At 34.8% G+C, this 25,877-nt stretch overlaps 1 protein-coding gene across 8 annotated transcripts in view; it reads left to right on the top strand.

Moving 5' to 3' along the window:
* The window catches only part of Tenm1 (teneurin transmembrane protein 1), an 889,770-nt gene that overhangs the window by 123,991 nt on the left and 739,902 nt on the right, over nucleotides 1-25,877 (top strand). For 7 of the 8 annotated variants that reach the window (XM_063280507.1, XM_039100433.2, XM_063280511.1 and 4 more), the window contains one exon: nucleotides 16,804-16,833. The exons of the other annotated variant lie outside the window; for it this stretch is intronic. The gene's annotated coding sequence lies outside the window, so the exon portion shown is untranslated. The remainder of the gene's footprint in view (nucleotides 1-16,803; nucleotides 16,834-25,877) is intronic. 8 annotated transcript variants of the gene reach the window in all.

Below are 25,877 nucleotides of genomic sequence, written 5' to 3'. Positions count from 1 at the left end.
GTTTTCATATTTTTCACATGAAAGTTCAAATTTTCTTTTTGTTTTCCTAGTAACAACTTAATTTACTACATTTTAAAATAAGTTTAAAAAAATAATACCTCATTTGCTATATTAATGAACTTAGAAATAACATGACTCCTAATTGCACCTTGCAATACCTTTAGAACAGTGTATCAATCAGTGATTAGCATGGACACTTCTTTTGCAGTAGACAGTAATTAATCAAGAAACAAAGACATCTAAGAGCCAGAGGTTGTGATGACTTCAAGAAATCAATAATTTCCAAACACAAGAGAGCAGATACACCTATAAACTTATAATAGCATGCAGAAGGCCTGCATATGTTCCGGTCAGACAGTCTCAGCACAGAGAAACTGAAGTAAGTAAGAAGAAATTCTTACTTATAGCCAAAAAGTTATTTGCAATTGACACTTGCTAGGAGAAGAACAGTTTGTTTTCTTCAGGGAAACAACACTGAATGTATTACATACTGCAGAACAGGTTCTGCTCAGGCGTAGTTGGCCAACACAACTCAGACTCCATGTTTTCCTTTTCTAACAATATAGACTATAAATTTGGATAGGTAGAGAAATGGGAATGGATCTGGGAGTAAGTAGGGGAGAGGAGTAAGTATAATCATAATTTTTCACATTAACTTTTTAAGAATAAATAAAATATTTTAATAATTAAACTATAAAGTGATTAGCTATACTCCTTTGCATAGGCTTCTTTATTATTGGGATCCTACACAATTATGATATACTCATCCCGTTTAATGAATCAGTATTGATTTGTTTTTGTTTTTGTTAATTCCATAGTTTATAAAGTGTTCCTTGTTCACTATCATTGTTCTATGATAGAGCACCCCCTTCCCCAAGATACCACATTACAGTTTCATGTAATGTCTCCTTAGACATTTCCTAAACACAATGATGTGTTCATGCCAGTGACTTTGGAAGTTTATTCACTTTGGAGAAAGATATTGGACAGAACTTTGGAAGAATGATCCTCAGATTTGTCTTCTGTTCTCTTATAATTAGAATATAAAATACCTTTTATATATTATCCTACTAAGAGCCAATATTATCAACATGCCATCATCATTAATACTGTCTTTGCATCATCTGACTGATGTAGGATTTTTCCTGATTTCTCCACAGTGAAGTGGTTCATCCCCTTACTCCTCTTCTGTAGACATCTCATTGGAAGGAAATCTTATATATACTTTACACATAAAGAGCAGAGTGTTCCACTTCACCTCCTTAAAGGGATTGTGGTTACATACATTATTTGAACTAATCCATAGAACATCTGTATGCTTTCCATTCATATATTTCTTCCTCATTCTGTTACATCAATGTGGACCAATGAGTAATTATTTTAAACATTGTCTTTTCATTCAACATCACTACCACCATACTTCTTTCTGCTCTACATGTTGTCAGTAGAAAATCTTTCACCTAGTTCTTTTCTTCCTTAGATATATCTTTATTAGTGTAGGACTTTCAGGTTTTATTTGAGTATTTACAAAGGATGTGCAAGGCTTATTTTGTATTTCCACTTCTTTATTTTAATCTCTTGATCTTCATAGAAACTGCTAGAAGATTACAAATGGCCAAAAAAAGCTGATTAATGGCTTAGAAAAGTATTATAACCTTGTGTTTTGACTAGACTCTCATCTATAACTTCAGATCATACTTAACAAGGATTTCCTAGTGTTTTACACTGACTATTATCTAAATGAAACCATTTGCTAGGATACAAAATTTAAAATTGTTGCTGCCGGTGTTCATAAATTTATACTTTTTAATGGATTTTAATGAACTGAATTAACACTTCTTCTATAGAGATTAGCTGGTATGCTTGTTCAAAGATAACATAATTATTGAAGAGGTATTACTATATCATCTTATTATCCTTATTTTGTTTTCCGTATAACCTATTAAAATATGATTTGCATAATATGAATTTTATGTAAATTATACACTATACAACCTATGATAAAAGAAATAAGGAGTATTGAATTTTGTAACTAACAGTTATTTTTAGTAAAACAGTTATCTGTGTATAGAGTCTGTCCGTGTATAGGCACATTTTGTTATTATACACATGAATGACATTAGAAGTATTTATAATATCGCAAGTTCTCTTCTATGTTCTTGTCAGCATTTTCATTATAAATGTACATTTCAAGGACATGTAATGTCTCCACTGAAATTTCATTTGGTGTTTAGACTTGCCAAATGCAATTGAAGATTGAAAATTTTCTTTTGAAAATTTAATCAGAATCATTGTTTTGTCCCTGTGCTTTGAATTGAAGGATAGCTGCTTTCTTTCTTCCTGTGTCTTGATAAATCTTTTCTCTCTCATTGGAAAACGATGACTTTGAATGAAAACATGGCTTTAAATTTCTCTGTGTTTGATAGGAAATGTGTAATATAATAACTCTTTCATTCTATGGAAGGCAACTTCTAGCATATATGTTCTATGACAATAGATGTTTCTTCTTGTCATTTCATGAAAAGGATGCTAACACTGTCCCTAGGGGTGGTGCTTCACTTCTATGTTGATGTGCCAGCGACAATCAGCTAGAAAATATAAATGTGAGAATTTTTTGACCACAGATTTGTAAGAGAAATTTTAACAAAAAATATATAGCTTATATATTCTTGAAAAATAATGTAATTACCAACCAATACAAAATTTGAACAGAAAGGTATATTGTGTTCTTTGTAGAATGTGGGAAACTTTTAAATATGTCACTTTTTCCACTTTATTTAACTTATAGGCAAAGGACATTTCAAACTAATTTATACATTTTGTGTAAAATCAAGAAAAACTCTCCTTTCTAGTCTATGGGGGGAGGGCGGCAATGGGGGGAGGGTTGGGAGGGGAACACCCATAAGGAAGGGGAGGGGGGAGGGGGATGTTTGCCCGGAAACCGGGAAAGGGAATAACACTCGAAATGTATATAAGAAATACTCAAGTTAATAAAAAAAAAAGAAGTTGTAATAATTTTTAGAATACTGAACAGATTTTCCATATAAAATATATGGAACACAAATGAAGTATTTTAAAATTTACTAATTGGAAAAGTATGTAAGAATGGAGAGGCAAAGTTAATCAAATAACCATGAAAATTAGTTTTTGATGAATGAAGATGATGGGCAACAGAATTAAAAAATGTGTGAAAAACTGGTCTGTAATGTTGGAATGTACCGTAGAATCCAATTGAGAGTCCTAATCTCCTATGCAGCTAAATAAAATGTTGACTTAATTAAGAACTGACAGTTGAAATGTTTAAACTAGAATGAGCCAAACATTTAAATTGAATTCAAACTAAGAAAGCACTGTCTAAGCATGAGTATATGAAGAAATTATAGAGAGGAATGATGCTGGCTTGCAATCTGTAACACAGATTTTACCTAATAAGAAAGGATCAATGGTAGACTGAAAAGGAAAGTAATAAACTCAGAAAACACGTGAGTTTATCAGAGACCTAGTAATTGTAACACATAAACATCTCTTATATATCAGTAAAAATGAATATTCCTCAAGGAAAAAGACAAAGATTTGAGTGGAATATTGGAAAACATAATGAGCATTTGACAAATACAAATTAAAAGTCATTTAGTGTTGGGCCAATCATACTCATAAATATGAGAAGATGTTATAAATCAGCCCCCTTTCATAGTTAAGCTTTTGGAGAGGCATGAATTATCATAATACTGCTGAAGAATAAATAAAAATATGGATAAAGATACATAAATGTCATTAAAATTTACGAAATAAAAAAATAGATTTTGTGTTAACACTTTCCTACATTACCTTGGTAAGTGTTAATATTTAAGGAATGGCCAAGTAGAATCTCTGACAACATTGTGGCACATGTATTATCACATGATGACATATCTTATTGACAATCATACTGCATATATGATTTCAGTTATTTAAATAGAACATTATATTCAGGATATGTTTATCATTCAATCTGTTCAAATAAAAAGTAAATGACATATTAATCAATGAGAGTTCACAGAACTTCCAAAACTGCACAGTCACTACTCCTGTTGGGAATTTTAGCCTAGTAAATAAATAGTGCTTTTGAAATCACATATCAAGTCACAATTGCTAAGGTCTAAGAGAACTTATAAGGTGCAAAGAACTCAGAAAGTGCATCCAACAAAAATTCCACTTCCACTCACATGTAGGCATATCAAAAGATTGATTCACACTTCAGACATTCTCTCCCTTTGAAAAATGTTTGACAATTCATTCTTGATTGCTTGTCCATGTTTCTAATTACTTCTCTGCTGTCCTGTTGAGTTTTCATGTAGGTCAGTAAAACCATCCTCAGCCATTTAAAATGCTTTCCATTTCAAGTTAAGATAATCTATCATTAGGCAATACTGTGAATATGTAATTTGGTGTCATACACACTTTATTTCTCCTAACAGATAATTGTGTAGTTTTAGCCAAACAACCTTACCATTCTGAGACTTGGTTAGTATAAAGAGGCAAAACATGTATAAAATACTTAGTTCATTGCCTAGTGTATAGTTGGCTGGAAAGCATAGCTATTATTATTATTATTACTATTTTGTATGGGAAACTTGGGAGAACAAAGAATTTCTAAAGAAATACTGTTGCTTTCAATAAAAAGGTACTTTAAAAGTTAATGCTACCAGAGGGAGAGGCAGAATATAGAGTATCAGCTGAGCTGGCAGTCTAAGTACATAAGACACCTAGGAATGAATTAGTTCTCAGGAGACACTGAGCAAGTCACACTTAAGGACCACGCTTTATGCACTAGTATCTAGCACAGCTCAATAAAGAATTTTCAAATTGACAAGTCGACAGCTGCAGCATAAGAAGTTAAAGAACCTTATAGCCTAAGTATAAGCAATTGAGTGCATGTGTTTCCGAAGAAAGACTATGAATATGGGCAAAGGGAAAAGTGGGTCAGACGAAGAGAGAAGACACAGCCTTCTACATTGTTTGAAACTTTGGCTTCATATCCAGTTAAAACAGCTGTGAACATTATAAGAAATGGAATCTGTGGATTCATTGATAGGCTTGATAATTTCCCTTCTTCACCTCTACCCTTCTAGTAAAGAAAATTAGTGACAAAATGACAAAGAAAAGATTACTCTAGAGAGCTATTTCTGAAGTCTGTTTAGGACCGGAATCTAGGCTGTCAGAGCAATAGAACCATGGTTATAATGACCTATTTTCTGAGACTTAAATAGGGACACGTGATCTGACCAATGTTATTTTTTTCTAGAACAAGAATGAATCATGTTAATAGTTTCTCTCTCTCTCTCTCTCTCTCTCTCTCTCTCTATATATATATATATATATATATATATATATATAAATGTCTTTAAATTATTCACCATTATCAGAAATAATATTTTTCTGAATTAGGAACATTCTAGATATATTGGAAATATATATTGTTTGGGGAAACTTATTTAAATATAATAATTTTTAAAATTACTGTGTGAGAGCAGGCTCTATTTTCAATAAAAAGAGAGAAAGAGAAAGAAGAACAGAAAAATTCACACAATAAAAATATGAGTAATCTCATGAATTACAGATTCAAATATATGAAGCATTTATATTCACAGACATATACAGCTTTTGGACAAGTCCTGCCATGAGATAAGATTAATAGTGTTTTTAAATAGTCATTACCAGTGTACAAAGGCTCAGGTATAGAAATATAGTGACACGTGCTACCTCAGATATGGTAGGAGAGAAGTAACCTTGGATATGAGGATGAGTGCGTAGATTCAGAATTCATCTTGAAAGTCGACTCCACAGAACTTTCTGGATTGGGAGTATGTGATAGAGCAGAATGAGAGAATGAACTAAGGCTTTGTATTTCAGTACTTGAGCAAGTAATGATAGCACTTTCATGTGTACATTATAAGAGTTGAGACACCTAGGGAAAGAATGAAGAGACAAATTTATGACATATTCAGTTTCAGATTTCTATGCTAGAGAAAAGTGGAAATTAAAAGTAGCTATGGGTCCGTGGGCATGAGAGTAAAGACATTGTCAGAACCAAATGTATAGTGTGAAAAATATGCTTATTATGATAGTTTTTAAGAAGAAGGGGTTTTGTGTGAGAGTGAAGCAAATAAAGGAGAGCAAGAGAGAATTTGGTAAAAGTTCATTATATATTTGTAATGAAATTATGAATATATTTTAAAAGATGAGATAATCTAGATAGACAATGAGTGTAAATGAAGAAGAGACTCCAGAAAACAAATATGTCGTCAAAGTTCTACCAGCAAGATTTGGGGTTTTTTTTCAAAAATATTTTGAGTGTTTCTGGTATGCTTGGAATTTTAAAGGTCCCCAGACACAGTGATGAATCACCGCAATAAGACTCTTGCTTTTGAATTACCACTGATAAGTGAATCAGGACAAAAGTGTAGCAAAGAAAAAATAGCTTAGAATGTTGGTCTTTGTAAGAAAAAGAATAATACAAACACAATAATTAATAAGCAAGTCAGTATGTTCAATTTCAGTCAACCAAATAGAAGAAAGAAGCATGGATGTAAGGAATTAACTAGTGCATGGCACAAAATGAGTAATAGTCATTCTACTCTAACTATAGTCATAGTTTTGTATATTTTGTTAATTTTCTCATTTTCTTGTTCATGGTCTTGTGGTGAAAGTCTTTTTTATATATCCCTATCACTTGTCAAAGAGAAAAATAAAAGAATTTCTTTAGCCAGTCATCTTGTCATGACTAAAGCAGTTGTTTCCCCAATTTTAACGAGCAAAGGAATCACAGGGGATCTTGTTATCATTCAGATACTGATTCTCTGTGTCTTGGGTAGGATGCTAGATTCTGTGTGTCCACATGCTCCTGCTATAAGTGCTCCTTCCCATTGCTTCAAATTTGACTAGAATGAAGCTGGAGAGCCAAGCTGGAGAACATTTGAAAACAGCAGATCTAGGGCGTTCAGTTATTTGAGTTTCAAACATGTCAGATGGTATAGTGATAACGACCTTTGCTTTTCATTTCAACCATAGGCAGTTGTCAAAAATTGCATCCTGTTTAAACATAATATTGGACAATAGTAGGTGGATTTTAAAGGCAGTAATATAACAAACACATGATTCTTTCAATGTTGTCCTGAAACAGATGTGAATGCACAGCTGTCTACTACAAAGAGAGCTTGAGGGGAAAGTCTCCAATGAGCAATACATTCCATTTTTATCATTTCCTCTTTATGATGTTTTCTTCTTCTGTATTCCATGAAAATGACATAATGGGATTTTATTGTAGCCTGTTTGAATGGATAATACAAAGGAGACATAATATAGTCAAGAAATTATTCTCACAGCAAAAAAAGTTGGTGGCACAATATAACTAACCATTAGAAATGAACTTTGAGCAAGGTAAAAGGTAATTCAATATAAATCGTGTATTGTTTATCAAAGATACTTGTAATATACACATAGATTTTCACTATGAGTCCTGAGATAAAAATGTGGCCTTCAAATACATTGCTTTAATATGATCAGCATATTACATTGAAGAAATGGTTCTCCCTCTATTTTGATAAATAGAAATGTAAACAGTGTATTCATATACTGCTGGGAAAGGTAATAAATTCATCTAGTCCTCCTTTGCCTTTTCACTGTGAGCCCCTTTTTATCAATGAAACGTGGAATCTAATTTGTTATTTTAGATGAATTTATTATCTATTTTAGTGAGATTTTTTTCTTGATAAACTCATTTAGTATTCCATCCACAGCATGTTAAGCATTCTCTCTGTACTTGATTGATTGATTGACTGATTAATGGATTGATTCATATGAGAACAGTATATTAACGTGCGTTCAGAGTGTGGATTTTAGAGACAGATTTCGATCCTGTTGCTGACACTTATTAATTGTGTAACATTGAATATTCCATTTAAGATCATAGCATTAGTTTATTCATCAGCAAAATGGGAAAAATAATGTCTCCTTATACTGTGGGTAATAAATATGTTAACACACTTAAAGCAGCCCAAATTATTACAACCCTAGATGCACTTACTAAGCATTTAGAACACATTAGCTAACTTATTGCCAATATATGCTCAACTATTTCATGTAAGTGGTCATGATTTATATCCTTAAGAATGATACAAATACATTTAATTACATTCGACAAATAAATTTATTTTCTGTGCATTTTCAACCATCTATTATTTCTATAATGTTTGCCATCACTACAGAATATTTCATGTATGACTTCAACTACCAATAGTTATGAGTTTGAAAAAATGAAAGCTACAAATAAGATAAACTCCTATAAACAATCAGTAAGTAATGAGGTATGGTGAATAAAAGCACCTATTTTCTTAATAAATAATTCTAATTATAATAACCCCTGTTTACTAAGTATCTGTTTTAACATGTTAAACACTCTGTACAATCCCCAGAATTCTTCCCAATAATTATGAATTAAGTAACTTAAATTGACAGAAGCTTAGGGCATTATTGTAGGGTTCAACCTGATGACTGATAAAAATCATTGCCTTGGTTTTATCTAGTTTACAAATACCCAAACGAAATTCCTACTTAAAACAACTGAATTAGGTTCACACTACAGTCCTGCTTCTTCCCTAGCTCTGTAACCACTTGGAATTCAGAAGCCTTGTTTAGACAGATGGATGCTAAGTGTACATCTTAAACTTCTTTGTAAAAGACTTCCTCTTCTGGCATTTCCCTGTTGTACTAATTCTCCCTCCAGAATCACAAGAGTTGATCGTCTACTTCAAACGCCCTACTCACTGCCAATATAACTCCGTATGCATCCTCTGTCAACATGCCCCAGATTCTCCCCTCATTTTCTTCATTGGTATGAGTTATGATAATACATTTATGGCATTCTATCAGTGAGAGTAATCCAAATATGAAAACATTGTCTTTCTCCATCTGTTTCTACACTTAGGCTAGCTATCACATTTTAATTAGTAAGTATACTCTGAAGCAGTCGTCCAGAACACAAAGAAAATGATCAATACTGCTGGTTCCCGTCCAGATGTACTATAATGAGACTCCTGGACACAAACAGTATTACAACAGGTGATCTATGGTCACATAATTGGCAGATTATTAAACCAGTAATAATACCCTGGTTCCCTTTGCCCAGGGAAAAATAATTTCAAGGGATTTACCCATCTCTACTCATTAATACATTTTCCTGTTATTATGGAGCATTTGTTCAGTGGATTATTAATCATAGAAACAGAGACAGTATCAAGGTGGAGGATTTGAAAACATACTTCTTAGTCTCAAGTTTTCTTTCCAATGAGAAAACATTTTGTGTAATATTGATTCAGTCACCTGCATCATATTCTGTCTTTTAGGTTTTAATTGTGGTTCTTTCAGCCTTTGCTGTACTTTCAATTCAAGTGTCATTTGCAACTAGGAAATGTTTTCAATATTCTCATCCAAATAATTACATTCATATAAAAATCTGTTAATGAAACATTAGAGCTAAGGGCTTAATTGCTGAAAAAAAATCAATGCTCAAAGCTAAAATACTCAGTTATGTTTCCATGGTAACATGATCTATTATTAACAGTATAAATGTTATCTAATTGAAATTAACATACTACTTTAGGTACTTTCAAGACTATATATATAAGATAATAAGCTATTTAAAAATAAAATAATTGTTTAAATAGATTTCTGGATGAAAATTAAGGAGAACTTCCCATTTTTTCAATTATTTTCTGCTTATCAAGTTACATGCTCATTCTTTTCTATCAATTTAATGGAGACAATCCTCAATTGCATTTGAAATATGACAGTATTTAACATCCACAAGTCAAATTTGCATTATGTTTTTTTCTAAAGCAGGAAATGCTTTGAAGAAAATGGAAGTATATACTTAATGACATGAAGGAGCTGATATAGGATATAGCCAAACCAGGAAACCAGAGCAGCAGGTTGTACTATGAAAGAAATTTCTAAATAAAAAAATACGCATGATTTTTTTCAAGTATGATGAGTAGAGAAAAGACAAGATATTGTAAAATTATATCAGGTTAATAAAATGTAGCCAGAAAGGGGTGAAAGTCTTAAGTAGCTGTATTACTACTGTCCACACAAAATGACTGAACATTATTACAATAAATGAACAACTGAGGAATTATCGAATGCATACTAAGTGGATGATTCAGTAGCAAGAAACAATACTGAGATTTTCCCAACACTGTCTATATTGCAGAAAAGAAAATAGAAACCTGAACTATACAGCAGTATTTCCAAGGACACATAAGATAATATTAGCAGACTCTGCACATAGACTAAAGCCAAATTCCCTTCTCTTAGAAAAGGAACACATATCTGAGACTTTATGGTATTTCAAATACTGGAAGAAGTGTATAATCAAAATGTACTTATTGGTTAATGTGTTGGTCAGCAGAATAAAAGCATACAGCATTTGCTCTCAGTGAGTAGTTTTTAATCAGTCCAGAAAAAATAGGTCTAACACAATTATCGTACAATATTTATCGTATAATAGAAAAACTCCAAGTTCAGACACAAATGAAAATCTAAAAGTCTATAAACATAAAATTCAGCTCATGTATCTGGAACAATTCAGATAAAGTATCAGTTGTTATGGGGTGATCTGACTGTATGTATGTCTTGATGGATCCTCAATTTCTAGTATTTATTGACATGGAAAGGAAAGACTAAATACAAAAACACTTATTATGGTTCTTGAAAAGTCAAATAAAAGTTATTTAATGAAAACAATTATGTTCCTTTTCTACAATGCATATGATTTTCAAAAGTTTATAGCCTAATTGTAGAACAAGGATGCATACATACATACAATATTTTATATACTATGGGCTAGTTTCAAATTCATATACAGCAAAGGAAAACCATGAACTTAATGTGCCTCTACCTTTCAAGCAGTGAGATTACATGTGTGCTAAACCTAGTTATGCACAGCTGAATATCATACTCACAAATGCTGCAGTTTAGAGCTATATTTTAGCAGATATTTATTTTTAAATAATAAGTTATAGATAAGGAACTTAATGGTCTTATGGAAAATAACAACTTTTTAAATTTAATATTTAATCTTTTTTTTTACAGTCCAGACATTATGCCCCTCCTGGTTCACCCTCTAACTGGTGCAGATCCCATGCCTCCTCCTCCCTGTCTCCAAGAGGATGTCCACACCCCCTATCCTCACCCCACAAGACCTCTCCACTCCCTGGGGCCTCAAGTCTCTTGAGGGTTAGGTGCAACTTCTCAGAGTGAGTCCAGATCTGGCAATTCTCTGCTGTGTATGTGTTGGGGATCTCATATGAGCTGATGTATGCTGCCTGGTTGGTGGTCCAGTGTCTGAGAGATCTCAGGGGTCCAGGTCAGTTGAGATTGCTGGTCTTCCCATGTTGACCCCTCCTCCTCAGCTTCTTCCAGATTCTCCCCAATTCAAACACAGGGGTCCCCAGCTTCTGTCCATTGGTTGGGTGTAAATTTCTGCATCGGTACTCTTTCAGCTGTTTGTTTGGTCTTTCAGAGGACAGTCTTGATAGGTCCCTGCTTGTGAGCACCCCATAGCATTAGTAATGGAGTCAGGCCTTGGGATTTCCCCTTCAGCTATATCCCAATTTGAGGTGGTCACTGGACCTCCTTTCCCTCAGGCTCTTCTCCATTTTTGTCCCTGAAATTCTGGGTCAGAATTTTTACTGTGGGATGCCAACCCCATCCCTCACTTGATGCCCTGCCTTTCTACTGGAGGTGGTCTCTACAAGTTCCTTCTCCCCACTGTAGGGCATTTCATCGAAGGTCCCTCCCTTTGAGTCCTGAGAGTTTCTCAAATCCCAGGTCTCTGGTACACTCTAGAGGGTCCCCCACCTTCTACCTCCCGAGATTGACTGTTTCCATTCTTTCTGCTGGCCCTCAGGGCTTCAGCCCTGTTCCCCCCAACCAATACCGGATCATGTTCCTCTCTTCCCCCTGTTTTCTTTCTCTTCTACGTCCAACCTCTAACCCCCTCCTGTGATTACTTTCTTCTCCCTCTCAGTGGGATCGAGACATCCTCACTTGAGCCCTTTGGCTTGATAACCTTGAGTTCTGTGGATTGTATCCTGGGTATTCCGTACTTTTTTGGATAATATGTCTGAGTTACCTCACTCAGGATAATATTTTCTAGTTCCATCCATTTGCCTGCAAAGCTCATTTTTAATAGCTGAATAGTATTCCATTGTGTAGATGAACTACATTTCTATATCCATTCTTCTGTTGTGGAACATTTGGGTTGTTTCTGGTTTCTGGCTATCACAAATGAGGAAAATGACAACTTTTAAGAAAAATCAATTTAGAATCCTATACTGATCTTACAGAAATAGGACTTTAAGGATTGGTGACTGCATAGAGATGTGGAAATGCTGTAAACTAAGGAGTCAAGGAAATTGGGTTTGACTTTTCTGTGGTATGCTATTCTGATATGAAAGAAAGTTCAACAAAAATGTATTATGTAAAAATGATCTAATCAAATATTTGTACATATATATAAAAGCAATAGAAACATTCGTAACAAAACATATTCAAATGTTTATAGCAGTATTATTCCTAATACCTAAAATATCTGTGTTTTTTGTTATGACTAATATTTAACATAACTTAATGAAAAAAGAAGATTTATTTTGGTTCACAGTTTCATTTTTTTCTGGACTTTTGATGTTATAGTACATCATGTTAGAGGTGTGTGGTGGAATGGAGCTACATAGAACATGGTAGCCAAGAAGCAGGAAGGTCAGACAAAAACAAGATATAAGTTCCAAAGACCTGTCATCCCCAGAACACACTTTTTCTAGGTAGTCTCCATCTCCTATAAGTGACATTCCTGCATTTCCCAAAAATATTGTATAATATATAGAATAATATATAGAACAGTCCTTCAACACATATTCAAATTTTCTGGAGTTGTTTTCCCCAAGCAAATAATAATTCTTCAAAACATTATGCTAAATGAAAAATTTGAGATGCAAAAAATGTTATAATCCCTTTCGAGTGAAATGTTCTAGAAAAAAATTTATAAATACAAAAAGCAGATGACTGGTTGCCTGCAACGCAGGCAGGGATAAGAGACTTCCCCACCTAGGGATCCATCCCATTTGCAGACACAAAACCCAGACACTATTGCTGATGCCAAGGAATGCTTGCTGGGACAAACCTGGTATAGCTACACACTGAGAGGCTCTGCCGGAGCCTGACCAATACCGATGAGGATCCAGGTAGTCAACTTGTCAAACTGAGCACAAAGACCTCAATTGTGGAGTTAGGGGAAGGACTGAAGGAGCTGAAAGGGTTTGCAACCCCATAGGAAGAACAATATCAACCAATTAGAACTCAGAACTCCAGGGACTAAACCACCAACCAAAGAGTACACTTGGAGGGGCCCATGGGTCCAGCTGCTTATGTAGCAGAGGATGGCCTTATCTGGCATCAGTGGGACGGGAGGTCTTTGGTCCTATAGAGACTCGATGCCCCAGTGTAGGAGAATGCTAGGGCTGTGAGGCAGGAGTGGGTGGGTGAGGGAGCTCCCTCATAGAGACAGGGGGCAAAGGGGCTGGAATAGTGACTTTGCGAAGGGGAAACCAGGAAGGGGGATAACATTTGAAACGTAACTACATAAAATATCCAATATATTTTTTAAAAAAATAAGTTATGCAAATGAGCACACCATATATTTTGGGAATGGCACAAAGATTCCAAAATTGATTTGTGGTGATTATGGACCAATCGAATGAAACATGTAAAACATAATTAAATTTGAGATTTCAAGTGAGTGAATTTTATTGTGTGTCAATTTTAAGTGAAGAGCACAGCAATTATTTGCCCAATACCAAATGGTCAGCCCTGAAAACATACATGCAAGTGACATTATATTGAATTAACATGTTACATTTAGGGATATATGTATATATAAATGTGTATATGAATGTAGGAATAATTTTAAAAGAGGGCAGGAATTTGAAGGGGAGAAGGAAATGACGATAGGGAGGAAGGGAAGGGAGAATTTTTGAAGTTTAAATATAATTTCATGATTTTTCTTTGTTTGCTTTTTCTGTTTTGAAAAATACTCTGACATAAGCAACTTAAGGGACAAAGAACTTGCTATATCTCACAGTTAAAGGTTATGGTCCATCACAGTGCCAAAGTCACTTTAGGGACTCGAAGCATCCCTTATTATTGCACTTGATCATCTCACTTGCTCGATTCCAGTATAGCTGTATCCTATGAAATGAGGCTGTCCGTATACAGGATGGTTCTTCCTGTATCACTTAACCCACTAAGAGAATGCTTTATAACGCAAGCCTACAGCCAATATAATCTAGGCAATATCTCATCGATACCTCATTTCTAACTGATTCTAGTTTTTTTTTAATTGGTAAGTAAATGAACCATGATGGAATTAAAAGTGCCAAGTGCAAGTGCTGTATGATGATGATCTTATAGGACTATACTATAAATGGTATGTTTGATTATCTTTGAAGCAATCAATAAATGTCTTCTAAACTAAGTGGGCCTTTCGTAAGAAATGATGGACTTGGTTTTTCCTAGATGGTGAAGAACTGTGAAAAAAAGAATAAGGAAGAATAAGGAAATAATATTAATACTAAAGTAGAGTATAAATTAAGTCTGACAATTTGTTTTCTTATAGAGTGTCATAGTGTAAAATATCTGTACTATGTGGATATTAAGAATACTATTATTGGAATGTGAATATTAGAATCTGATGGCATCAAAACTGTCACTGGAAAAAGACTGGTAGAATGTGCATGCCAAGTAGCATGCATCAATGATAAGGGTAGTGGGCTACTCCTCACTGCTGCTAGGAATTAGGCTAATCTGGCTGTAGCTGTCCAGTGCTGAAACAACACATTATGAAGCTTGATTTCTTTTCTTATTTGATAAAATACTATCACAAAAGAAAGTTTAAAATAACTTACTTTGGCTCACATTTCAAAATCTTAATGCATCGTGGCAGGGAGTCAAGGGAGCAGGGATTTGAAAGAGCTGGTTAAATAGTGTTCACAATGAGGAAGCAGAGAGTGATGGATACTTGTGCTTAGCTCACTTTCTCTTTCTATGTAACCCAGCATCTTGGCTTAAGAAGTGGTGCTACACACTCCTAGAATGGTTTTCCCACCACAATAAATGTAATATAATTATTTAAAATTATGACCAGGAGTGGGTAATGACCGGAACATTAAAAAAATTAAAAGGAATAAAAAAGATCATAATCACCCATAGGTGTATCTGGAGACTTATCTTGTAGATAATTTCAAATTCTATGGAATGGAAAACATTACCCATCACAAAGGCAAATTTAGGAAGAGTTTAGGTCATAGAATATTGATGTGGCATCTTTTACTTGCTGTGATGTGGCAGGTGACTAAGAAAGACTAGATTTTCATTTAAGATGGCCTCATATCAGCTGGTGTATGCTGCCTGGTTGGCGGTCCAGTATCTGAGAGATCTCAGGAGCCCAGGTTAATTGAGACTGCTGATCCTCCTACAGGACTTCTCTCCTCCTCAGTTTCTTCCAGCTTTTTCCTAGTTCAACCACAGGGGTCAGCAGCTTCTGTCCATTGGTTAGGTGCACATATCTGTGTCTGACTCTTTCAGCTGCTTCAAATTCATCTTAAACGCAAAAACCCAGAATATTGAAAACAACTCTTAACAATAAAAGAATGGCTGGGGGAATCACCATCCCTGAGCTCAAGCTCTACTACAGAGCAATAGTGATAAAAACTGCCTGGTATTGGTATGAGGCAGACAGGTTGATCAATGGAATAGAATTGAAGACCCAAAAATATACAAGGGAAAAAAGAAAGCTTCTTCAATATTGTGCTGGTCTTAAAAAAAATGGACTAAGAAAGTGACCACACTGAGAGTACATAGGGCAAAGATAGTGTTGTGAACCATGTGTGTAAACCGATGATTGGTGATCCAGTGTCTTACAAGCACTAATCCTCAAATCTGGTGAATTATTTAAGTAAGCATCCCCATCAACACTATGCCCTTTAACTTTCCAACAGATTCAGTGATGTACTAGGGTAGGGAGGAACCTCGAATGCCTTATCCAGGTTGTCTAGAGTTATAAAGATTTCCTACCCATCTTGAGACAAATCCTTATAGTGCTTGATCTAAGTGATGTGATAAGATCATGACCTTTTCAGAAATGCCTTTGATGTCAATCCTAATTCCACTAAATTTTACCTGACAGGGAAAGAATGAAACATTATAGGCTCGTTTGTCAAGCATCCCAGTAATCTCTCATGGCAATCATCTGCTCCAACTCAGCCCTGCAGTAATAGGGTGTGGGAGTGATTTACCCTGACTCGGAATAAACTTGTTAAGTGTTCAAACATTGATTAATGAAGTAAAAATGCACTAGGTAGACCTTGAAGTGATAAACTGGACAGGAACCTTGGCAGACAGTGATTCCTGCCCACTAGCATGCTATGATTTATTTTAAGAATGATCATTTTCTTACCCACATACCTACAACGCCACAGGACAAATCAGTATTGATAGTTAAGATACAGGAATGAAAAATATCGCATATCACTCCTAATTTAAGTTTTAATCATCTTTATAAGGGTGAAGAAATATTCATGGTGAGATTTGTGAAAGCCCATTTTTGCTCAGCTGACCTTTCTGTTATAAAATTTTAAAGCTGCTCTATCATTTTTGATAATATAAACATAAAAGATCAAGGAAATTGAAATTGCATTTTTATTTTTACAGGTACATTTTATGATTGGCCATTACAGCAAAGTAAGTATGTGATATTTTTAGTTGATTATTCATTAAGTTTTAGAATGCCTTTAATCTCTTCTTCCTCAATTTATCTTATTTCTCCAAACACCACCAGAACCCTAGCTAACAAACTAAAATGGAGATGGGATGGGGGAATATAAGTTTTTATTGTGATTCTCAATGTTGTCATAAATTGCTAAATTTCTTTCTGGTAAAAGTTACTTCTATAGCAAACAGAAATTACAGAGTGCTTCGAGTATTTTTTTAATTTTTATTTAATACAAATAAAATCAGGAAGATACCTAGCTTAGATAAAGTATCAATTGCTATAGAAAAATATCACCATCACAAGCAATCTGGGAAGGAAACAGTCTATTTTAGCTTACGTTTCTGTATCACAATCTACCATTATGGTCACCAAAGGAAGTCAGAAAAGGAACTCAAGAAGGAAGAAACCTAAAACTAAAACCGGAAGCAGAAGCCATGAAGGAGTTTCTGCTTCATGGCCTTTTACCCACGGTACTTCAGTTGCCTTCTTATGCCACCCAAACCTTGGTCCACATCAATCAGTAGTGAAGAAAATGCTCAGGAGACTTACCCACATGTCAATCTCCTGGAGGCATTTTCACAATTGAAGTTTTCTCTTCCTTAAAGGCTTAACATTGTGTTAAGTTGACATAAAACGAGCCAGCACAATGTCTACAAACATATAACCTAGGCCAGTTATGGAAGAAACATAAAAAATAGACACAGTAATTTATAATTAGATGATTGAGAACCATGGCCCCTGAATCAGTTTGTCAAAGTACTATTGTAATACCATTTTTTAAAACATTTTGTTGATTCTTTGTGTTGCATTATGCACCCTAGTCCCGCTCATCTTCCCTCATATCCACCTTTTGCTCTTATAATCTTCCTCTGACACACACACACACACACACACACACACACGCGCGCGCGCGCGCGCGCACACACACACACACGCACATAAACACATAAACAAGCAAAATATACAAACACAATATCATGTCGTGCAAACAACAGTTTTTCATAGTGTGTACCACACTATATCCCTGTGCCCACAAATCTTCACTTGCAAATGTTCATTGCAATGAGTCATGTGTCTGGCTTAAGATCTCTGGCTTCTGTGACACCATCAATATTGGATCCTCACTGGGACTCCTCCCTCCTCCCAGTTATCCTGCTGTTGTCCTGTATCAGTGAGACCCTGCAGCTTTGGATAGGCAGTCTGCCCCTTTCATGCAGAACAAACATTCAAAGGTGATTCAAAGATCCATAGCCTTGGATCTGGGCCTGGGTGGTAACAGAGTTGGCCAGGAAGTAGGTTTTCCCTTATCTGTACCACTGCTCCAGGATAGAACACCTAATGACACAAATAGCAGGGGAAAGGGTAGAGGGACCAGGAGGCAGGGGGGAGACAGAAGGCAGGAGGCAGGAGGCAGGAGGCAGGAGGCAGGAGGCAGGAGGCTTAGAATACAACAGGTCCATTTTCTTATCCTCTGTTTTTGTGCCTCAATATGATGCACAAAGTTTATCAAATATTAAAATACTTGGCCCATGAATCTTTACTGTTGTGTTCTTACCATGAGTGTAATTGTGTTTGGAGTAGAGTCTAAGGTCAATATTATGCATTATTATTTCAGACTGCTATTTTGAAGTTGCTTTTTAATGATGGTCTTGTTTCTTTCAGAAATTTTAAGGCATGAACTCATTATTTAGCCTAGGCATCCCCTAAACTTAAAGTAATCTGCCTGCCTCAGCCCCTCATTTCTCAATGTAATAAGGCAAATGTCTATCCCCACAGCCTTAACCAATAAAAGTTCATTTATATGACATGAGTATTATGTGACCAGGGCATAGCATTAAAGAAATTTAAATACCAAATCAGATCTAAAATGTGGGAATTGTGACAAGTCCTGTTAGACCTGAAAGGTTCAGCAATATTGCCTTACAATTTCTTCCCCAAACTTCTGAATAGTTCCTGCTCATTACATCCTTCAAACCATGCCTGATGATAGTCCCTGCGTGAGCAATTAACTTACCACGAATTATACTTCCTTTAAAATTGGGAAGTTTTTTAGTTTGATAACACAAAGAAAATCCTGGTGTCTTGGCCCCCAACTAGTACTCTTATAAATTACTGACAAATTACTGTAAATGGCTCTTCTTGCAATGCTGTCACCAATAGATAAATCTATGTTTTATAGTTCTGGCTTTTATTGTCTCTTAAAACATCATCAGATTGATTTTAGAGTAGCAATGATATAAAATAAATACACAAGATAACACTCCCAATAAAAGAGAAGAAAAGCATCCTTCTTTATTTCTGAGAACTTTAGTGTGAAAAGGGAAAATCATTCCTAAGCACCTTTTGGTTTCAACACAACAGGTCTGTTTCTAACTTGTAAATTGAGGAGCCAGTTCGTTGTATAAAACCTACAGAACTCATGGAAATTCAGTATTTTCATTGTACATTTATCACTTAAAATAATATTCTTTATGAGCTTCAAGATAAAATTTAGTTCTTATGGTTTAATAAAGATATGTTCACATAATACATGCATCAGTTATAATTTTGTACTGCACTTATATTGTTCAAGAAAATATGTGAATACAGAGCTAGCAACTCTTGGAAAATGAAAAGTCTAGTCTATTGCAGCTGACTAGTAGTAACTACTTCTGTATTAATTTACTCAATTTGTTTTATAAACACCTAGATACCTTATCAGTGATACTTATAGAGATAAAGATAAACTATTCCTTTTTTCTTCACCCATAACAGTGATAAACATATATTTGTAACATGGATAACTATAATTAACTATAATATGTAGAGAGGCAAATGCTAATTAAGGCACTTTAAAATTAAGTAGCGCATTTATCTTTTATTTCAGTCTTTGTCAGTGAAATGTATGATAAAACTGTAGTCCATTTAATTATCTTGGTAACTACAGTTTAGAGGAGATAATTATGTTTTACTTTAGTGTTCATAATATCTCTCAGGGTCTCATGTTCTTTAGTCTGAAACCAGTTACTCTCGTGCAGACAAAGTTTGATACTGTGTTGAATTCTTATAACAGCACTTCATTTCTTGGGAGATGAAATTGTTTCTCTTTTAGTAAATCCAAGATATCTGCTGGCTTAGTAACAAGGCTTCTTTTTCTCATAAAAGTTTGAGTATAGAACATGAAATTAAATGTTTCATTAGTTGAGCTTCATTTAATTAACGTTTTACTGTACATAAAATCCTAATTAGTAACGGAGAGATCTGGCTGCTTTGGGAAGAAGTAGTTTGTTCAGTTCGGGATCTGAGATTTTTTGTTCGGAACACAGGCTGACTCCATGATGGTATCCCGAAGGGATCCACCAAACAGCTCAAGGGAAACCATATACTATGCAAAATAGTGAGCTAAAGTTAAAATGTTTATGATGAAGGAAAAACACTGAGATACATTTACTTGATGAGCTTTCTGTGGAAGACTGATGAGAAATCCTCGTTTAGAATGGACTCAAATGTTTGCCTTCTCTGAATACACTCCATTTCCAGATACTTCTATTGCTTTGTAATCTCTACAGAGAAGTTTGATTAGACATGTTTACCCCTACACCCCAAATCCCATTTACCTTACTTACACATTTTCATTTTATTCTGTATCAGCTTTATACATCAGTTTTCTGAGGTGTTACCTGATTCCATGCAGAAACTTGAAGCCTTCTTATGTGTTAAATACTAGATTTGTTGAACTTCTTTCCTATACCTTTCTTCATCTTTAACATTCTATGATTTAAAGAAAAAAAGAGAAACTTTTGGAGTTTTTTTTTTTTTGTTGTTGATGTTGATGTTGTTGTTTTTTTGTTTTTTTTTTTTTTTGTTTTTGCTGTTTTTGCTCCTTACTATTTCCTAATTAGCTTTCTGAACTTTTTCTATATCAACCAAAGGGCGAGTCATTGAGATGACTAAATCTCTTATGGCAACTGATATAGCAGAATTAATGACAAATGGAAACCCCTAAAATTGTCACATCTTCCCTTCTTTTCATTTTAGCTGGCTTCCTCCAGGACAGTTTGTAATTCACAGTGAATCATAATAACAGTTTTGTTATTTCCAAGTCAGTGGCTTGCTATGACTTTCTATTTCTTTCTTCAACAATGCAAATCAGAGTGTTTTACTTAAAATTCTGTGTGCTTCAGTGTACGGTGTTAGAATGTTAGTTATTACTCTCTCTCTCTTTTTTTTTAACATGTGTCTTTCAAGACAGTGCAGGTCAATTCTAAATCAACTTTTCACTGAAATTTTAGAAAATTGCAGGCTATTTCAAAGCCAACTTTTATTCTCTCGACAAAGGATAGAGCATGAAGGTTTAGATGGGCACCTGGAATAATTTTCTCTAGGCAAAGGTTTGAAAACATAAAAACTCCCTGCTGAAACAAACAAACCAACTAACAAACAAACAAACAAAAATGCACCTTCCCACAAAACAAAACAAAACCACAACAAAATACACCAAATAAACAACTACAAGCAACAGGAGGGGGCAACTACTTAGGAAATCTCCTTCAGTCTTCGCTATAATTGTACAAGCCCTACCATGAGAGAAATTTGTTTTAACTCACCAATTGTCTCTGAAAGATCATTGCCTTTGGTGAATGAACATGGGTTACTAAAGAGATGAAAACATGAGACAACGGAGAAACTGAAAATGTTTAAATAATGAGTAGAAAGTAATACTTTTTTAACGGAAGAGTAGGCAAAAAAACCCTACACTCCATAACGTACCCCATTTTCTGTCAACAAATTTTGCGTTCTTTCCCTTGGATTCTCTGACAAAATCTGTTTCATCTTGAAGGTCACAATCAATATGACAGAGTGAAATCTATGAGAACACTAAATATCACCTTTGGGAATAAATGGCCTAAAATAGTTGAAAAGCTATTAAATGTTTGAGGAGTTGGAATTTTTTTCCCCAAGATGACTTGATTTATATTCTAAGAAAAGTTCACTCTTCTCTTGGGCGATGTATGATAAGAAGGAGTAGTTAATATGTCTTATGTACCCTGAAAAAGTACTATTCTCATGCGGTGAGAAGGAATCATTCATGATCTAAGCTCTCCTGTTTCTCAAGAAAACACATCTTGTGCCTTGAATCCTCCAGCTATGAAGCATACATGGTTGGGCCTTTGACTTTTTCTTTATGCCAAATGTTTCTATATTTCAATAAGTAACACATTGTGGCAAAATATGTGAATAGGAATGAGAATAAAAAGACGTTATGAAGATAGCCTGTCTATAAAATGTTCACCTCAGAGTCAAGCAGCATTCTCTTCTGTACTGAGAAGTAGAAATCAAACTACTTTCCCTGCATTTCTACACTTATTCGAATCTAATATGTAGTTTGGCAATACCTTGTTCAGTTTAATGAACTATGTAAAATAATGTTAATTTTCATTGCTTTTTTTAATTGCCTTGAAAAATTCCGTAAAATACTCTTCAAAAGTCACTACAGGATTTATAGGATTACAATATATTTTCAGTCTGAAAGTGACCCCTTATTTAATTTGCTGCTACCTTTTTTTAGATGATAACATTGAGGCCCAGTGAAAATGAACTAACAGGCTTCTTACATAACATTGAAGTTCCCTCAGTTCAGTGAGCTTTTTAATGCTGTAAGATGTTTCTAATGCAGTCTCCTCTTTGGTAATAGTAAAGAAGGCAACAACAATGTAGGAAGTATAATTCTCAGCTTCTGCTCATTAACATAAGTAGCTCTACTCAGAAATCATGCTTCTTGCTGAGAGGGACTCTGGGCTACATGCCAGTAGGAAATGGAACTGGGGAAGACGTCCCAGACTCTCTGAATTTTAGACAAAACTTGATGTAGGCAGAAGTTATCTGTAGATATCTTAACTTTATGACAATCCTGAATTTGTTGCTTCAAGGTATTTGCTTTTGGTTAAACCAGATTTCCCCTTGTAGCTCTTAGCTTCCTAACAGTTTGCACAATTTTTAAATGGAAATTTTGGCTTAGGAAAGAGTTTGGAAGTCACCTATGCCTGCAACTTGCATTCTCCACAGCACTTTCATGACAAATGGCATGGAATACATACAGACATGGCACATTTAATTATGCCAATCACTGTCTTCTAAATATTTCATTACATCACTGATTCTAGCAGTTTTCTAGCAGTTATCTACCCATCTTTTACTTTCTCTAAATAAAATGCCTTTACCTCTGCTGAACTTTCCCAGTCTGTATCATTAATACATTGTACTAGGTTTAGGTAGTTGGTGTCTTGTCTTGGGTATATAAAATTATTTTTACCTCTTAGCATCCCATTTAAATTTGACATAAATAGTTCCCAGCAACAAGTGATTCATAAACTAATGACAATTAGTCTCTCCTTCCAATATTTTAAGATGATGATGAGAGAGAAGGCAATGACAAACATAAGCACTAACTTGCTAAAAGTACTTTGTATGCACCAGAAATTATTCAAAGTATTTATCCCATATTGGTTTTTTAAGTGGATTTCATAAAACCATTTTGAGATCAATTCTATTGTTATCTCTGGCTTATGTATGACCACATGGAGGCATAAAGAGGGCAAGTTTTTATTTTTTTAATGTCATAGTGTTGAAGCTGGAAGCCCTACATTGTGACTTCATAGCCTAGAATCTTAAAATTTCACTCTGTTACTTGAAAACATTGATTGCACACGAAAAGACTGAATAATTTGAACAACCACACTACAATCTCATAATATCATAATAGGCAACTATGGAAAATATACATAAATTGTGGCTCATCCTCTCTCTACATCACCACACTTAACTATCCTCTCTGCTTCTCATTGTCAGCTGCTGGGTTTCCTGTATAAGCTCCCATTAGCACTTCAGCTAAAACATAAAGCTTGCTAGAGCATTGTCTGCTATGGATACTCCTTGGTTTCCTGACTACTCAGGCCAAGGGCAGTGCTAAACAAAGAGAATATGTGAGATATTAAACAAGTGGCCGACTTTTCAATTCAATATTTAAAATGAGATAATGGGATATGTCCTCGTAGAAAAGGTATGTGTGTGTGTGTGTGTGTGTGTGTGTGTGTGTGTGTGTGTGTGTTCATGAACTCAAATGCATTTTTAGATGAATGTTGTGTAGTGAGGGAAAGTATGATGCCAGCTATAGAGCCAGTGTTCTGCAACTATTTGGTCAATGAATAGATGAATGAGGTGAAGAGGGAGGGCAAATATCCAATGAATGAGATCAATATCAATTGTCCTCATGACTTATTCTACAATAGGTACACTATTTTGTACCATTAAGGAATTGCTATGATGTATTGGTCTGTTTTTAGCTCCAAGGCATAGTAATTGTACAACCAATTTTAAATACTTTTTTATTGTAATGTCCATTAAAAGATGAATGTGTTTGTGGGTCTGTGTGTTTTTAAGTATCTAATATATACACTGATGACATGAACATAGAAGCAAACTGTTTACCTAAGAGGAAGGGGAAAAAGTCAGAGGAGAGTGGGAGGGATATGGACGAGTTATCTCATGAAGTGCTGTGCATTTGTATCAAGAGACATTATATAACCCTGTATAATATTCAAAAATAAATTAGGTAATTAAAAATAAGTATATATACTTGTAGTTCAAATACACACATACAAATTCCCCCATTTAGATATGAAAGTACCAAACTCCTCATATATCCAAACCACTTAAATTATTTTTATATAACCTGTACATATCCACACACATATTTTATGTCATTTTGAGAACACTGATACATAAAAAATGCTTGGTATTCTATACTTTAAAACAAATGTTTTCCAAATTTTATTTCCAATATTTAAAGAATATTCTTATGTACTTTATTAAGTCTCCTCATTTGGACAGTGGTGTTTGTATATATGCATGTATGTGTTCATGGATAAATGTATGTGGTGTGGCGTATATGTATGTGTGTGTGTCTAGAGAAATGTATACATATTTTGCATTATTTTTGTTTGGGTAAGTAAATCTATCCCTATACCTTACACCTGGGTGAATACGCTTTATTATCTTAGTATCTGGGTAAATCTTGAGGTTCAAAGTGACTTGTACCTATTCAAATTTAATATAAGACTTAGACAAATCCTTTCATAACAAAAAATAATTGGAGAACATATGATGGCTTAGGTCTTTTATATATAATTATATGGTTCCCAGAGGGGAGTTATAATTGAATTATAAGCTGCCTCATGAGTATTCTAGCTGGTGTTTAGAGAACCGCAAAGCAGAGCTGAGCAATTTTTTTCTCTAGCTAGGCTGTGAATAAGACACCCTATAATTCAATTATAACTAGCCTCCAGGAACCATATAATTATACTATAAAGTAGTTTAGGGAAACTAGGAAAGTGAATGTTTTTCAACACATTGTATATGTTTAAAATGATAATTTTATAATTTTGCTTTACCCTTCAACTTTTCTAACTTCACAGCATGGGGAAAACTTTGCATGACCATATTCTTTTATGCTTTTTAAAATTTTTACTGCAAATTGTCATCCTAAATAATCCTTAGATTACCCCTTTTCCATTGAGGTCTGTGTGTGCATTCATACATATCACTTAAATTCTTATCAGCTTTTTCAACTATAAAATGATTACACTTAACAGAAATGTCCTGAGAAGCATTTTCCAATAGCAAGAGGCATGGAGGCTTATTAATCGGGGTTCTTCAGATAAACAGAGTTTATTATTTGATTTTCTTGCACTTTTACCAAATGTCTGACAGGAATGAACTTAAGGAAGGAGTGGTTTGAGTGTACAGTAGAGCCTAGGGAGAAATGGGCATTGCAGGACCATGAGGCATACCAAGACATTACATCCAATTACATCCAATGTCAGAAAGCAGGGAGAGGGAGAGGGAGAGGGAGAGGGAGAGGGAGAGGGAGAGGGAGAGGGAGAGGGAGAGGGAGAGGGAGAGGGAGAGGGAGAGGGAGAGGGAGAGGGAGAGGGAGAAGAAGGAGAGGGAGAGGGAGAGGGAGAGGGAGAGGGAC

The sequence above is a fragment of the Rattus norvegicus genome, chromosome X, assembly GCF_036323735.1.
Source record: "Rattus norvegicus strain BN/NHsdMcwi chromosome X, GRCr8, whole genome shotgun sequence".
Lineage (NCBI taxonomy): Eukaryota > Metazoa > Chordata > Mammalia > Rodentia > Muridae > Rattus > Rattus norvegicus.
This window is presented reverse-complemented; position numbering and strand designations above follow the sequence as displayed.